This window comes from Microcaecilia unicolor, chromosome 9 (assembly GCF_901765095.1).
Source record: "Microcaecilia unicolor chromosome 9, aMicUni1.1, whole genome shotgun sequence".
NCBI lineage: Eukaryota > Metazoa > Chordata > Amphibia > Gymnophiona > Siphonopidae > Microcaecilia > Microcaecilia unicolor.
The window spans coordinates 158,233,394-158,250,149 of NC_044039.1; the positions used below are offsets into that span (position 1 = coordinate 158,233,394).

Below are 16,756 nucleotides of genomic sequence, written 5' to 3' on the forward strand. Positions count from 1 at the left end.
ATGCAAGGTTCCATGTTAGGAGTCATCGACCAAGAAAGGGATCTTGGCATCGTCGTTGATGATACGTTGAAATCCTCTGCTCAGTGTGCTGTGGTGGCTAAGGAAGTAAATAGAATGTTAGGTATTATTAGGAAAGGAATGGAAAACAAAAGTGAGGACGTTATAATGCCTTTGTATCGGTCCATGGTGCGACCGCACCTGAATATTGTGCTGAATTCTGGTCACCGCATCTCAAAAAAGATATAGTGGAATTAGAAAAAGGTACAGAGAAGGGTGACGAAAATGATAAAGGGGATGGGACGACTTCCCTATGAGGAAAGGCTGAAGCATCTAGGGCTCTTCAGCTTGGAGAAAAGATGGCTGAGGGGAGATATGATAGAAGTCTATAAAATAATGAGTGGAGTGGAAAGGGTAGACGTGAATCATTTTGTTTACTCTTTCTAAAAATACTAGGACTAGGGGGCACACGATGAAGCTACAAAGTAATACATTTAATACGAATCAGAGAAAATTTTTCTTCACTCAACATGTAAGTAAACTCTGGAATTTGTTGCCAGAGAATGTTGTAAAGGTGGTTAGCTTAGCAGGGTTTAATAAAGGTCTGGATGGCTTCTTAAAGGAAAAGTCCATACACCATTATTAAATTGACTTGGGGAAAACCCACTGCTTATATCTGGGATAAGCAGCATAAAATGTATTGAACTTTTTTGGGATCTTGCCAGGTATTTATGACCTGGATTGGCCACTGTTGGAAACAGGATGTTGGGCTTGAAGGACTTTTGGTCTGTCCCAGTGTGGCAATACTTATGTACTTATTTTCAAAATACTGTACGGCATGTCTCCAGACTACATGCTAGACCTGATTACACTATCACAGAGAAATGCAAATCCAGGAACTAGGGGTCACTTACTTCTCCATCTGCAAAAACAATCTAGAAATCCATCTACACAAAGGGATTTAGCTACCTGGGCTTTAAATGGTGGAACTCAATTCCCAAGGTCAAAAGAAGCATCACAAACTACCTCCAATTCAGAAAAGATCTAAAGACCTAGCTTTTCAAGAAATTCTATGATTAATTTATGCAAAATAACAAAATTTTTTTAACCATTATGTAACACACTGCACCACATAACTTTGTAATTGTAATGCATAAATGTAATCTCTAATCATTACTAAATACAAGCCACATTGAACCAACACTTATTTTTGGATAATTGTGGGACACAAGAATGCATAAATAAATATGCTGAAATTTAGTCATACCTGCTACTTCTTTTCCTTTTCTTTGTCCTGCTGCACCAATGTATACAAGTGTGTTGTATCTTCATCCTATCAGCAGATGGAAGTAGAGAAACTGACTTTTCCTAGTGCGCATCACTGATACAAGGGCTAGTGCTCTTGGAAAACTCCAGTATGCCTCTGCCAAAGCAGCAGAAGATCCCGTAGACCACACCCATGCCAATTAAACTACTGCAGCCATAATTAAAGCCAATTAATTGCCCTACAGCATCTTCTTGCTACTATTTGTTTGTTTTTAATTAAAATTCACCACTAGAGAGAGAGAAGCAAATAACTGATTGAGTTCCTTGAATAAAAGTCTTCCAGGGAGGGTCACAGATGGGAACATCCTTTAGTCTTGCTGCATCTAAGCAGAAACCCACTGGGTGGGGGAAGACAAAGACCCCCCTGAATGATGGCTCTGCCAAAGTCTGACTAGGCTCTGGCCAGCATATCCAGTCTGTAGTGCTTTACAAAAAAAAGGAGCGAGAACTGGGTAGTCCCTGTGCAGATATCCTCTGGCAAGACTGCTCAAGCCTCCACCCAAGACATCACCTAAGTACAAGTTGCATGCATTCGCAGGCCAAAAAGAACCTGCTTGTTCCTGTAAATATAGGCCACCATCTACATATTTCAAATGTCCATCCCACCCTTTCTCAGACTACATCTCTAATTATAAAGCGAATGCTACATACCTGTAGAAGGTATTCTCCGAGGACAGCAGGCTGATTGTTCTCACTGATGGGTGACGTCCACGGCAGCCCCTCCAATCGGAATCTTCACTAGCAAAAGCCTTTGCTAGCCCTCGCGCGCCGATGCGCACTGCGCATGCGCGGCCGTCTTCCCGCCCGAAACCGGCTCGTGCCGGCCAGTCTCATATGTAGCAAGACAAAGACTAGGGAAGACACAACTCCAAAGGGGAGGCGGGCGGGTTTGTGAGAACAATCAGCCTGCTGTCCTCGGAGAATACCTTCTACAGGTATGTAGCATTCGCTTTCTCCGAGGACAAGCAGGCTGCTTGTTCTCACTGATGGGGTATCCCTAGCCCCCAGGCTCACTCAAAACAACAACCATGGTCAATTGGGCCTCGCAACGGCGAGGACATAACTGAGATTGACCTAAAAAATTTACCAACTAACTGAGAGTGCAGCCTGGAACAGAACAAACATGGGCCTAGGGGGGTGGAGTTGGATTCTAAACCCCGAACAGATTCTGAAGCACTGACTGCCCAAACCGACTGTCGCGTCGGGTATCCTGCTGCAGGCAGTAATGAGATGTGAATGTGTGGACAGATGACCACGTTGCAGCTTTGCAAATCTCTTCAATAGTGGCTGACTTCAAGTGGGCTACCGACGTTGCCATGGCTCTAACATTATGAGCCGTGACATGACCCTCAAGAGCCAGCCCAGCCTGGGCGTAAGTGAAGGAAATGCAATCTGCTAGCCAATTGGATATGGTGCGTTTTCCTACAGCCACTCCCCTCCTGTTGGGATCAAAAGAAACAAACAATTGGGCGGACTGTCTGTTGGGCTGTGTCCGCTCCAGATAGAAGGCCAATGCTCTCTTGCAGTCCAATGTGTGCAGCTGACGTTCAGCAGGGCAGGAATGAGGACGGGGAAAGAATGTTGGCAAGACAATTGACTGGTTCAGATGGAACTCCGACACAACCTTTGGCAAGAACTTAGGGTGAGTGCGGAGGACTACTCTGTTATGATGAAATTTGGTGTAAGGGGCCTGGGCTACCAGGGCCTGAAGCTCACTGACTCTACGAGCTGAAGTAACTGCCACCAAGAAAATGACCTTCCAGGTCAAGTACTTCAGATGGCAGGAATTCAGTGGCTCAAAAGGAGGTTTCATCAGCTGGGTGAGAACGACATTGAGATCCCATGACACTGTAGGAGGCTTGACAGGGGGCTTTGACAAAAGCAAACCTCTCATGAAGCGAACAACTAAACGCTGTCCTGAGATCGGCTTACCTTCCACACGGTAATGGTATGCACTGATTGCACTAAGGTGAACCCTTACAGAGTTGGTCTTGAGACCAGACTCAGACAAGTGCAGAAGGTATTCAAGCAGGGTCTGTGTAGGACAAAAGCGAGGATCTAGGGCCTTGCTGTCACACCAGATGGCAAACCTCCTCCATAGAAAGAAGTAACTCCTCTTAGTGGAATCTTTCCTGGAAGCAAGCAAGATGCGGGAGACACCCTCTGACAGACCCAAAGAGGCAAAGTCTACGCTCTCAACATCCAGGCCGTGAGAGCCAGGGACCGGAGGTTGGGATGCAGAAGCGCCCCTTCATCCTGCGTGATGAGGGTCGGAAAACACTCCAATCTCCACGGTTCTTCGGAGGACAACTCCAGAAGAAGAGGGAACCAGATCTGACGTGGCCAAAAAGGAGCAATCAGAATCATGGTGCCTCGGTCTTGCTTGAGTTTCAACAAAGTCTTCCCCACCAGAGGTATGGGAGGATAAGCATACAGCAGGCCCTCCCCCCCAATCCAGGAGGAAGGCATCCGATGCCAGTCTGCCGTGGGCCTGAAGCCTGGAACAAAACTGAGGGACTTTGTGGTTGGCTCGAGATGCGAAGAGGTCTACCAAGGGGGTGCCCCACATCTGGAAGATCTGTCGCACTACACGGGAATTGAGCGACCACTCGTGAGGTTGCATAATCCTGATCAACCTGTCGGCCAGACTGTTGTTTACGCCTGCCAGATATGTGGCTTGGAGCACCATGCCGTGACGGCGAGCCCAGAGCCACATGCTGACGGCTTCCTGACTCAGGGGGCGAGATCCGGTGCCCCCCTGCTTGTTGACGTAGTACATGGCAACCTGGTTGTCTGTCTGAATTTGGATAATTTGGTGGGAGAGCCGATCTCTGAAAGCCTTCAGAGCGTTCCAGATCGCTCGCAACTCCAGAAGATTGATCTGCAGATCGCGTTCCTGGAGGGACCAGCTTCCTTGGGTGTGAAGCCCATCGACATGAGCTCCCCATCCCAGGAGAGACGCATCCGTGGTCAGCACTTTTTGTGGCTGAGGAATTTGGAAAGGACGTCCCAGAGTCAAATTGGACCAAATCGTCCACCAATACAGGGATTTGAGAAAACTCGTGGACAGGTGGATCACGTCTTCTAGATCTCCAGCAGCCTGAAACCACTGGGAAGCTAGGGTCCATTGGGCAGATCTCATGTGAAGGTGGGCCATGGGAGTCACATGAACTGTGGAGGCCATGTGGCCTAGCAATCTCAACATCTGCCGAGCTGTGATCTGCTGTGACGCTCGCACCCGCGAGACGAGGGACAACAAGTTGTTGGCTCTCGCCTCTGGGAGATAGGTGCGAGCCGTCCGAGAATCCAGCAGAGCTCCTATGAATTTGAGTTTCTGCACTGGGAGAAGATGGGACTTTGGGTAATTTATCACAAACCCCAGTAGCTCCAGGAGGCGAATAGTCATCTGCATGGACCGCAGGGCTCCTGCCTCGGATGTGTTCTTCACCAGCCAATCGTCGAGATATGGGAACACGTGCACCCCCAGCCTGCGAAGTGCTGCTGCTACTACAGCCAAGCACTTTGTGAACACCCTGGGCGCAGAGGCGAGCCCAAAGGGTAGCACACAGTACTGGAAGTGACGTGTGCCCAGCTGAAATCGCAGATACTGTCTGTGAGCTGGCAGTATCGGGATGTGTGTGTAGGCATCCTTCAAGTCCAGAGAGCATAGCCAATCGTTTTCCTGAATCATGGGAAGAAGGGTGCCCAGGGAAAGCATCCTGAACTTTTCTTTGACCAGATATTTGTTCAGGGCCCTTAGGTCTAGGATGGGACGCATCCCCCCTGTTTTCTTTTCCACAAGGAAGTACCTGGAATAGAATCCCAGCCCTTCCTGCCCGGATGGCACGGGCTCGACCGCATTGGCGCTGAGAAGGGCGGAGAGTTCCTCTGCAAGTACCTGCTTGTGCTGGAAGCTGTAAGACTGAGCTCCCGGTGGACAATTTGGAGGTTTTGAGGCCAAATTGAGGGTGTATCCTTGCCGGACTATTTGAAGAACCCACTGGTCGGAGGTTATGAGAGGCCACCTTTGGTGAAAAGCTTTCAACCTCCCTCCGACTGGCAGGTCGCCCGGCACTGACACTTGGATGTCGGCTATGCTCTGCTGGAGCCAGTCAAAAGCTCGTCCCTTGCTTTTGCTGGGGAGCCGAGGGGCCTTGCTGAGGCGCACGCTGCTGACGAGAGCGAGCGCGCTGGGGCTTAGCCTGGGCCGCAGGCTGTCAAGGATTGTACCTACGCTTACCAGAAGAGTAGGGAACAGTCTTCCTTCCCCCAAAAAATCTTCTACCTGTAGAGGTAGAGGCTGAAGGCTGCCGGCGGGAGAACTTGTCGAATGCGGTGTCCCGCTGGTGGAGCTGCTCTACCAACTGTTCGACTTTCTCTCCAAAAATATTATCCGCACGGCAAGGCGAGTCCGCAATCCGCTGCTGGATTCTATTCTCCAGGTCGGAGGCACGCAGCCATGAGAGTCTGCGCATCACCACACCTTGAGCAGCGGCCCTGGACGCAACATCAAAGGTGTCATACACCCCTCTGGCCAGGAATTTTCTGCACGCCTTCAGCTGCCTGACCACCTCCTGAAAAGGCTTGGCTTGCTCAGGGGGGAGCGCATCCACCAAGCCCGCCAACTGCCGCACATTGTTCCGCATATGTATGCTCGTGTAGAGCTGGTAGGACTGAATTTTGGCCACGAGCATAGAAGAATGGTAGGCCTTCCTCCCAAAGGAGTCCAAGGTTCTAGAGTCCTTGCCCGGGGGCGCCGAAGCATGCTCCCTAGAACTCTTGGCCTTCTTTAGGGCCAAATCCACAACTCCAGAGTCGTGAGGCAACTGAGTGCGCATCAGCTCTGGGTCCCCATGGATCCGGTACTGGGACTCAATCTTCTTGGGAATGTGGGGGTTAGTTAATGGCTTGGTCCAGTTCGCCAGCAATGTCTTTTTTAGGACATGATGCATGGGTACTGTGGACGCTTCCTTAGGTGGAGAAGGATAGTCCAGGAGCTCAAACATTTCAGCCCTGGGCTCGTCCTCCACAACCACCGGGAAGGGGATGGCCGTAGACATCTCCCGGACAAAGGAAGCGAAAGACAGACTCTCGGGAGGAGAAAGCTGTCTTTCAGGAGAGGGAGTGGGATCAGAAGGAAGACCCTCAGACTCCTCGTCAGAGAAATATCTGATGTCTTCCTCTTCTTCCCACGAGGCCTCACCCTCGGTGTCAGACACAAGTTCACGAACCTGTGTCTGCAACCGTGCCCGGCTCGACTCCGTGGAACCCCGGCCACGGTGGGAGCGTCGAGAGGTAGACTCCCTCGCCCGCACCGGCGAAGCTCCCTCCGCCGACGTAGTCAGGGAGCCTTCCTGGGAGGCGACCGCAGTCGGTACCGCACGCGGCACCGACGCCGGAGACCTCACCCCGGGCGATGGACCAGCCGGCGCCACGCTCGACGGTACCGGTGGCGCAAGCACCCCCGGTACCGGAGGGGTAGGGCGCAACAGCTCTCCCAGGATCTCTGGGAGAATGGCCCGGAGGCTCTCGTTCAGAGCGGCTGCAGAAAAAGGCATGGTGGTCGACGCAGGCGTCGATGTCAGAGTCTGTTCCGGGCGTGGAGGCTGTTCCGGGCTGTCCAGAGTGGAGCGCATCGACACCTCTTGGACAGAGGGGGAGCGGTCCTCTCGGTGCCGATGCCTGCTGGGTGCCGACTCCCTCGGCGACCCAGAGCTCTCGGTGCCGACACGGGAAGGGGACCAGTGTCGATGCTTCTTCGATTTTTTGGAGCGAAGCATGTCACCGGCGCTTCCCGGCACCGACGAGGAGGACGTAGAATCCAACCGTCTCTTCCTCGGGGCCGAGACCGAAGAGGGTCGGTCTCGGGGGGGGGGGGGGGGGGCTGTACCGAAGGAGCCCTCAGGGTAGGGGGAGACCCACCCGAAGGCTCACCGCCACCAGCAGGGGAATGGACAGCCCTCACCTGCACTCCAGACGAAGCACCACCGTCCGACGACATCAGCAGACGAGGTCCCGGTACCACCGACGTCGATACAGTCGTCCGATGTCTCAGCGCCGATGCAGAGGGTCGATGCCTCGATACACTCGATGCACTGGCGGCCGAGGATGAAGGTCTGGACGCTGAAGACGTCGATGCACTCGATACCCCCGGTGCCGATGCCGACGAAGAGCCCGAGAACAAAATGTTCCACTGGGCTAACCTCGCTACCTGAGTCTGCTTTTGTAAAAGGGAACACAGACTTCAGGCCTGAGGGCGGTGCCCAGCCCCTAGACACTGAAGACATGACGCGTGCCTGTCAGTGAGCGAGATTACCCGGGCGCACTGGGTGCACTTCTTGAAGCCGCTGGAAGGCTTCGATGTCATGGGCGGAAAAATCACGCCGGCGAGATCAAAACTCGAAATGGCGAAAATTGGCACCACAAAAATATGGAGAAGAAAATTTCGACCGAGGCCTAACTAAGGCCTACCCCGACGACGAAAGAAAACTTACCGGGGCGAAAAGCTCGAAATACGGGAAGGGAAAAACCAAAAAGGGTCTTCCCGAAACACTTTCTCAAACTTTCTCTGAAGAAACGAGTCGAAAACGACGCGCGAGGTCAACTTTCCGGGGTACGAACGGCGAAACACGACCGTACCGAGCGCGGACAAAAGAAGACTGGCCGGCACGAGCCGGTTTCGGGCGGGAAGACGGCCGCGCGTGCGCATCGGCGCGCGAGGGCTAGCAAAGGCTTTTGCTAGTGAAGATTCTGATTGGAGGGGCTGCCGTGGACGTCACCCATCAGTGAGAACAAGCAGCCTGCTTGTCCTCGGAGAAACATATTCAGACTCAAACATCTCACCATTTGTGTTATGTTTCTGTTATGTTTTGCTAGCAGGCTGAGGGAGGCTGGTATCCACTCTGCTAGGGCTAGGGAGGGGCTAGGATCTCTGTGCTTGGGTAGCTGGGTGGGACTTGCTTGCTATTGGTCAGCTGGGTGGTAGCTGAAGTCTGCAGCTACTGACGTCAGTATCCAGGAGCTATTTTTACCTGCAGTTTCAGGTAAACAGTGCTTAGCGTTAAGGATTTTCCTGCTGTAGCTTCTCACCTGCCTTTTTCCCTGTATACTTGCTCTGTGTGCGGAGGGATCTGTTTCCCTCCCTCTTTGTGTCTTGAAGTGCTGGCTGTCGACATTTCTTCTGTGTTGTTTGTGGTTGTCTCAGCGTGGGGTTGTCTTTCTCCTGCAGCTGGGCGGTGTTCTCTGGTTGAGGTTAGTGTGTGCCTTCTGTGTTATGTCAACTTGTTTGTTTAGTTGTTTGTTTTAGTTCTGCTTGTTGAGGTTTCACCTTTTGCTCTGGGGTTAGTGAGCTGTGTTAACACCTCGGTCTCTGTGTCTGCTCTATGTGGGTTTCTGTGCTTAGTAGTCTGTGTTCTGGCTTGTACTTTTTTTTGCTCTGGACTCTTTGCCCAGCAGGGCTGGGTCCTGCCCCACCTGTCAGCCTGGTGCAGCTTTGCCAGATACTTCTGCTGCTAACCCCAAGTCCTGCCAGCCGCTTGAACCCAGAGGCTCAACTTCTGGGGAACAGTGGCTAAGTGCAGATGAAGACTGGCGAAGCTGTTCCGGTATCTGTGTTCCTGTATCAACTGTGTAGTTCCTGTGGGGGCCAGTCGTTCCTGTGGCTCCGCTTCCGGTAGCTGGGTGCAGCCTGGTCGTTGGGTGCAGGCCCTACGTGTCCTGAAGTTCCCTATCCTTTGAGGGGTTCTGCACCTCTTTTCGGGAGCCTGGAGTCCGGGGTGAGTACCCTGTAGTCTGTTACGGTGTTAGTGGTGGTTCGGTCCACCCCAGGCCTTCCCTAGATTCCCTTCCTGTTTTTGGGCCTGGGATCAAGGGCTCACGATCCAGGAGCTGGTGACAGACATAACAACTTGCCTGTCTCAATGCGTACTTTCAATGATACGTCTTAAACAGGTAATGTTTTAACAATTTCTTGAGGCGCACTTTATATCTGACTGTTCTGATGTACGGTGAAAAAGCATTCCACATCACAGGGCCTGGAATAAAGAAAGTACTCTTCCAAGTTTTTTCAAAATGGAAACTTTGCATTTCTGGTACAGATAGACAAACAGTGCTCTCTGATCTAAGAGACCAGGTTGGCACATTAGGTTTCAATATAGAGGAAAAATACTGAGCAGTTTCATTTCTCAGTACTTTATGTACAATGACCAGTACTTTAAATTCAGTCCTCTCCTCTATAGGGAGCCAATGCAGAGCTCTCAATGTTGGTGTAACATGCTGAAAGTGATAACTGCCTTCAATAAGGCAACTGCATTCTGCACCACCTGTAATTTTTATTTGCAGCAGGCAATCCCAAATAGAGTGAATTGAAGTAGTTTAGGCCATTCAAAACAATGCTCTGAACTACTGTATGAAAATCTGAGGCAGGCAAAGCAGACTTCAATTTAAGAAAGAACACCTTATAAATTGGCAAATCTGTGCAAAGTCAATTTAGTGTCTATGCAGTAGATGATGGCAGATAAAGACCTGAATGGTCCAAGTCTGCCCAACAGTCACACTCATTATCAATTCATGATTAAACCAACAATGAATGTCATAATAATACACGATCTTGGTCTTTCCTTGCCATTTCAGGGACATACACCATAAAAGTCCACCTCTCACTGTCCTTAAGTTCCAATGTCTAAAACGACTCCTAAATTACGAATCTGAGGCAATAAAGTTACTACATGATCTCTCAGCTATAGTATCAATGACAGTAATTCCTCAACATCCTCCCTAACCAACATCACTTCAGTTTTACTTACATTCAAAGTTAATTTATTACCCCACAACCAATCCGCTATTTCACTAAAAATGGTTTGCAAATGCTCAAATGCCAGCTCCAACCTGTTTCAAATGGGAAAAAACTGAACAAACTAGAGGCTTTGAGACACCAGATGATGCTGTGCTTGCCTATTTGCTTGGTAACTATCTCAAAATGCTGTTTGTTTGTTTGTAGGTATGTACATGGGTAGATGAATGCATGTTTATGTTAATGTGGCTATAGTCATAGGAGCCAACTTTTCAAAATGATTGGGGGTGCTGAGGAACGCAACCTAATATTCTACCTCCACCTGCAACTACCAAAAAAGAAACAGACTGAATTTACCTTTCTTTTTGTTTTTATTTATTTTATTTCAACAGTCAGATAAAACAAGAACAGAGCAATATCAAATCGAAAATGAATACAATAAGATAAAGTCCAGCACTCGAACGTTATAAAGGAGATTATACTGGAACATGAAGATCCCAAAGGTCAATCTGTCATTGTAATTTTCAATATAAAGTCCCCAACTTTTACTACCACAAACTAGCACCACATTCCCACCATGCTCTAAGCGCACTCACCCCCCCCCCCCACCCACCAGTACCCCCTTCCCAAAAGGCTGTGTGCAAAAATGAGTCTAAGTAGTTGCAGCATACAAGTTTAAAAACCTGCACCACAAGGCGGCATAGCGTCACCAGGTGTGGGAATGCTGACAGTTTGAACTTCGTGGGTGTGGCTTGGATCTCTTTCAGGGAGAGAAAACTAACAACTTATAGCAGCAGCTTCAGAGAGCATTTTCCATCTCACAGATAGGCTGCAGAGAATACCTTCTCCTGCTTTAGACTTAGCCTGGCCTCAGAATGACATCCTATAGTATATCTCCTATCAAACTGAGCTCTCTTTTTCATCAAGCACTGCCATTTCCTCCCCTCACCCTCCCCACTGACAGTTTGAACTTCGTGGGTGTGGCTTGGATCTCTTTCAGGGAGAGAAAACTAACAACTTATAGCAGCAGCTTCAGAGAGCATTTTCCATCTCACAGATAGGCTGCAGAGAATACCTTCTCCTGCTTCCACCCACCCTACCCCTCTACCCACCCACCCCTAGAGTGACATGTCTTATATAACCTCCCTATCAACCCACTCATTACTTTACCTCACCCATTTCTATTCTTCTATCACCTTCTCCCACTACTCCAACCAGAGTTACACCTAATCACACTGACCACCCTTCAACATCTTCTGTCCTTCTGTGACTGTTCTCTTGTGCTTGACTGCTTAAATATTTTAAATTTAAATGCTTTACTTTTTGTCTATTAGATTGTAAGCTCTTTGAGCAGGGACTGTCTTTCTTCTGTGTTTGTACAGCGCTGCGTACACTTTGTAGCGCTCTAGAAATGTTAAATAGTAGTAATAGGTCCTAAGTTCAAGAGGCCATTTCCCTCATATTGACTAACCATAGCTGCAGACAGTGGTGGTAAATCCTTTGCCATCCATTAAGAAAGAATCACTTTCTTGATAAGCAAAAGAGAATTATGAAGGAAGTGGAGCTGTGAGGCCAAGAGACCCTGCTCCACCAAGTGTTCCTGAATACCCAAAAGCAAAGAGCAATAGTCCCACTCGGGGGAGCACTGGACAACTCATCATGCCAACACCGCCCTCCAAATAGTCAAGGAGTTCAGCTTTCTGTTTATTGTTAGTGACAAACAGATTCACAGAGTATTTGCCAACATCCAAGACAAAATATTATCACAAAACAAAACCACAAAAGGTGACCGGAGAAATGCTATAAAGTTTTATTATTATTTTTATGTTGTCAAGGAGAATGTGTTCCTTCGTACAATAATTCTGCTGATGAATTCATTTATCACCGCCTCAATGTCAACAAAATCTGACTCTGTGAATTTGGAGCACAACAATGCTGTCAGTCTTGCTTGACCCATTGTTGACAGGACAAATATTTTTAGATGGCTTAGTGCAGAGAAAGATCGCTGGAGCAGGTTGTGACTGGGATTTTAGAATTAGTCAAATAAGTTTAAACATTTCAGAAAACATAATGGGAAATGTTGAATCAGACTTGAAAAATATCACACCGTACTGCTGAGGGATTGTCTACCTCATATTATATCTAGCATCATATTGTGTAGTGAGGTTAATCTACTACTGTCAATATCACTTCCACAGAACTGAAACACACATTCTCTTGAATCTTCCCCAATCACAAATTTCTCAGGAGACGTATGGAGGAGAGAATGGAAATCTGCACTGACTGTTGGGAGGTTGCTTTGATCAACTAGTCGTCAAGGTAGGGGAAGACATATGCCCTAACTGCGGAGTGTTGAAGCTACCACTATCAGGAATTCTGTGAAAACTAGAGGAGCTGACGCTAAGCCGAATGGCAAGGGTTTGTACTGGTAATGCAGGGTCCCAAAGTGGAAATGCAGAAACGTCCTGTGAATGCCTCCTTTAGGTCTAGATAGCAAAGCCAGTCATTGAGTTGGATCATGGGAAGAAGTGATCCCAGGGAAACCATGCAAAATTTTTCTTTGAGCAGTTATTTGTTTAAATCTCGTAGGTTGATCAGTCGTACCCCCACCCATCTTTTTCGATATGAGGAAATACCTGGCGTTAAACCCTTGACCATTCTCCCGGCAGAGGAACTGGTTCTATTGCATTCTGCCAGACGAGAGCAGAAAGCTCCTCCTGAAATACCATCATTTGGAGGGAGTAGAAATGAGACCCTTTTTGGTGGATGGTTGGGAGGCCTAGTGGCTAGGGTGGTGGACTTTGGTCCTGGGGAACTGAGGAATTGAGTTCGATTCCCACTTCTGGCACAGGCAGCTCCTTGTGACTCTGGGCAAGTCACTTAACCCTCCATTGCCCCATGTAAGCCGCATTGAGCCTGCCATGAGTGGGAAGCGCGGGGTACAAATGTAGCAAACAAACAAAAAAAAAAAAACCACAGAGCGTAACCATGCTGAATGGTCTGAAGTACCCAACGGTCAGAAGTTATGAGGTACCACCTGTCTTGAAATAGGATTAGCCTGCCTCCCACCGGTAGGTTGCTTGGTATGTACAGCTGGATGGTAGCAGTGCTCTCTAGTAAAGAGTTAAAAACTGAGTTGCTGTTTAGGCTGAGGGAAGGGTCTGCGACTTCTGTCACTGCTGCTGTTGGTGACGTAAGCGCTGGGACGCAGTCCTCTGAGGTGAAGTAGGAGAATGACACTCAGAGGTGTAGTAATTAGAGCGCCTAAATCCTCCAGAATATATTCTACAAGAAGAAGTGGTAGAAGGCTGTGGTCTGGAGAGAGTTTTAATAGTATTTGAATGTTTTTCTGATCAGGTCGGCCACTTCCTCAACCTTGTCACTGAATAAGTTGTTTCCATAACAAGGGACATCTGCTAAACATTCTTGGACTGCAGATTCTAGATCGGAAACTGAGCCAAGAAAGTTGTCGCATTACTACTCCCAAAGCGGAGATGCAAGAGGAGACATTAAGGCATCAAGGGCTTGTTTTGCCAGATATTTGCAACGATCTAGAAGTTTCCTATGAAGTTTAAGAAACCCAGAAGCTTGTTCAGGAGGAAGAAAGTCTGCAAATGAGAGAGCACTCTGCATTAGAGACTTCCAAGTAAATTGAGGAATAAAGTTCATAATCTAATATGGGGTTGGATAGCATAGAGGCTTGAAATGTTCACCTACCAAGAGTCAAAGGTTCTAGCTTCTCTGTCTGGAGGAACAGAAGCATGAGATCTCGCACTACAAGTGCACTTTAAGGCAGATTCCACAACTACCGAATGATGAGGAAATTGTGTTTTTTACAAATCCAGTGCACTTCTGTATCCTGTACATCGTATCAATTTTCTTTGGAGCAACTTGAACTGTTAGAGGAACTTCCCAGTTTTGAAAAGAGCATTTTTCATAATTGTATGAAAGGGGGCAGTGATTCACTCTCTAGAGGACAGTCACAGTTTAGAATGTCAAACAGCTCTGAACCAGGTTCCTCTTCAGTCTCCAATTTGAAAGGTATGGCTTGGGCCCTCTTGCGGACAAAACCAGGAAAGGATATACTTGCTGGGGGGAGATTTACGCCTTTCAGGTAGCAGAAAAGGCTCAGATGGGACGTCCTGTGGATCCCACTCTGACTCCCAGGAGAGGTGAAGTACTCCTCTTGGGAAGTAATTGGAAGTGTTGACTACACCGTCAGCTCTGCATAGAAGAACTTCAAGGAAGATGCATCTCTGAACCAGGAGAGAGTTCCTCTGCCAATGTCGACACATGCATTAGTTGGGTTTGTCTCTCCCTTTTTCCACTGAGTAAATCCAAAAAGCCCTGGATTACTGAAGAAGCGCAGGTCCTCTACAAGCTCAAAACCAATATCCGTACCTCCCCCCTCCACTTCACACTAACATTCACTCTCACACACACCTCCAACACACCCTCACAGCCTGAAACCCCCCTCCCCCTCCCCACTCCTCCCACCTATCCCCCCATTGTAACCTCCCATCCTTCTCCTATCCAAGATCCACCAGGAGGTGCCCTCCAAAACCCGCCTTCCTAAATTAAAATAACATGCAATAAGATTTACTGATTGAGTCCAATCACTTTTTCAAAGAAATATGTAGATCCCTTGGTACCTCTTCAATACAACTGCCAAAAATGTGGAAAATTGTAAAAAAATGTAGAAATGTGTAATCTGAAAGTCCAAAAAACCATCTGTACTTTGTAGGGCACACTCCATGTTCGTCTACCAACATGCTACAAAGTCCACACTCAAAGAGAAAAACCAAACAGAGATTTCTTTTACAGTCACAACAGAGAGAAGTTCCAATCACGGCCTTAACATGTCTGCACAGGGAAGTCCTCAAATAATCAAATATTTACCACCAAGAGGTTCAGTCCCGGGGCTTCTCAACTCTCAGTCACCTCTCCCTGGTTGATCTTATCCAAAAATGCTTTCGCTTCTCCCACTTCACTGAGAAGGATTGTCTGGTCTCGGTGCCACACTCACAACTTGGCGGGATAAAGCAGTGCAAACCAGATTCCCTTTCTGTGTAGCACCGTACACGTGGGTGCCATGGCCTTGCGAAGCAGTGCTACCCTTGACGAGTAATCGTTGAAAAGAAGTAATCAGTGGCCTTCATACTCCAGGGAGGCTTGGGTTCGGTAGGTCTTTAACAACAATTCCTTCGCCTGCCAATTTGTAGTGTGCTGTTCAGGGCTTAGAGTTAGGCTCTCCTCTGGCGCCAATACGATGCGCTCAGTCGAAACAGAAAACACTCAGTCCACCCTCAAGGCCCAACCGTTCCAGTAGCCAAAAAAATGGTACAAGTTCTTATCCATCACGGCCTCCGGCAAACCAAGAACTCTGATATTATTCCTTTGCGCTCTGTTTTCCTGCAACTCTCTGGTTTCCTTCTGCAGCACTGTTATCTGAGATGCCATAACCCTTGCTTCATCCTCTCTTTTTTCCACTTCCGACAGTTGTTGAGCTTGAGAATCAAACTTTCCATTGATCTCATTTACAGCTGCTTGCAACTTAGCAAGTCGGTCCTCCAGCGCCTCTGAAACCGACCGAGAAATTTCAGTCACCCATTCAGCTGTGTGCATTGCAGTTGGGATCTGAGACTGCTGTGGCTCCGCCATTTTGTTCAGTCCCACTTTTTCCACGTGTTTCACTCTTCTCTGGGTCTTTGTAGGCATACCGCATCAAACTCTCCTTTGCAAGACCAGACAGTAAGCCCTATCCTTCAACTGTGTCTTTCGATCTTTCAGGGACCTGGCTCGCTAAATACTACTACTACTACTACTGCTACTACTACTATTTAACATTTCTAAAGCGCTACCAGGGTTGCACAGCGCTGTACAATTAACAAAGAAGGACAGTCCCTGCTCAAAGGAGCTTACAATCTAAAGGACAAAAAGTGCAGTCAATCAAGATTGAGGCAGTCTAGATTTCCTGGATAGAGGTACAATGGTTAGGTGCCGAAAGCGATATTGAAGAGGTGGGCTTTGAGCAAGGATTTGAGGATGGGTAGGGAGGGGGCTTGGCGTATGGGCTCAGGGAGTTTATTCCAAGCATAGGGTGAGGCGAGGCAGAAAGGGCGGAGTCTGGAGTTGGCGGTGGTGAAGGGTACTGAGAGGAGGGATTTGTCCTGTGAGCGGAGGTTACGGGTAGGAGCATAAGGGGAGATGAGGATAGAGAGGTAGTGAGGGGCTGCAGATTGAGTGCATTTGTAGGTTTACTAGGAGAAGCTTGAACTGAGGAGTGGCCTAGTGGTTAGCGTGGTGGACTTTGGTCCTGGGGAACTGGGTTCAATTCCCACTGCAGGCACAGGCAGCTCCTTGTAACTCTGGGCCGGTCACTTAACCCTCCATTGCCCCAGGCACAAATAAGTACCTGTATATAATATGTAAGCCGCATTGAACCTGCTATGAGTGGGAAAGTGCGGGGTACAAATGTAATTAAAAAAATATGCAGTACCTGATCGGAAGCCAGTGAAGTGACTTGAGGAGAGGGGTGATATAAGCATATCGGTCTAGGCGCAAGATAAGACGCGCAGCAGAGTTCTGAACGGATTGAAGGGGGGATAGATGGTTAAGTGGGAGGCCAGTGAGGAGTAGGTT

At 48.4% G+C, this 16,756-nt stretch overlaps 1 protein-coding gene and 1 long non-coding RNA gene across 3 annotated transcripts in view; one reads left to right on the top strand and one right to left on the bottom strand.

Annotated features, from left to right (window-relative positions):
• MIS18BP1 (MIS18 binding protein 1) overlaps nucleotides 1-16,756 on the bottom strand; it is a 328,661-nt gene that overhangs the window by 133,764 nt on the left and 178,141 nt on the right. The gene's annotated exons all lie outside the window — the stretch shown is intronic.
• Nucleotides 8,412-16,756, top strand: part of LOC115477855 — a 37,967-nt gene continuing 29,622 nt past the window's right edge. The window contains exons 1-2 of one of the 2 annotated variants that reach the window (XR_003943390.1): nucleotides 8,412-8,574; nucleotides 12,313-12,433. This is a non-coding gene — a long non-coding RNA (uncharacterized LOC115477855). Of the gene's footprint in view, nucleotides 8,575-8,608; nucleotides 9,274-12,312; nucleotides 12,434-16,756 lie in introns of those variants that run through there. The other variant, XR_003943389.1, reaches the window with a different exon arrangement.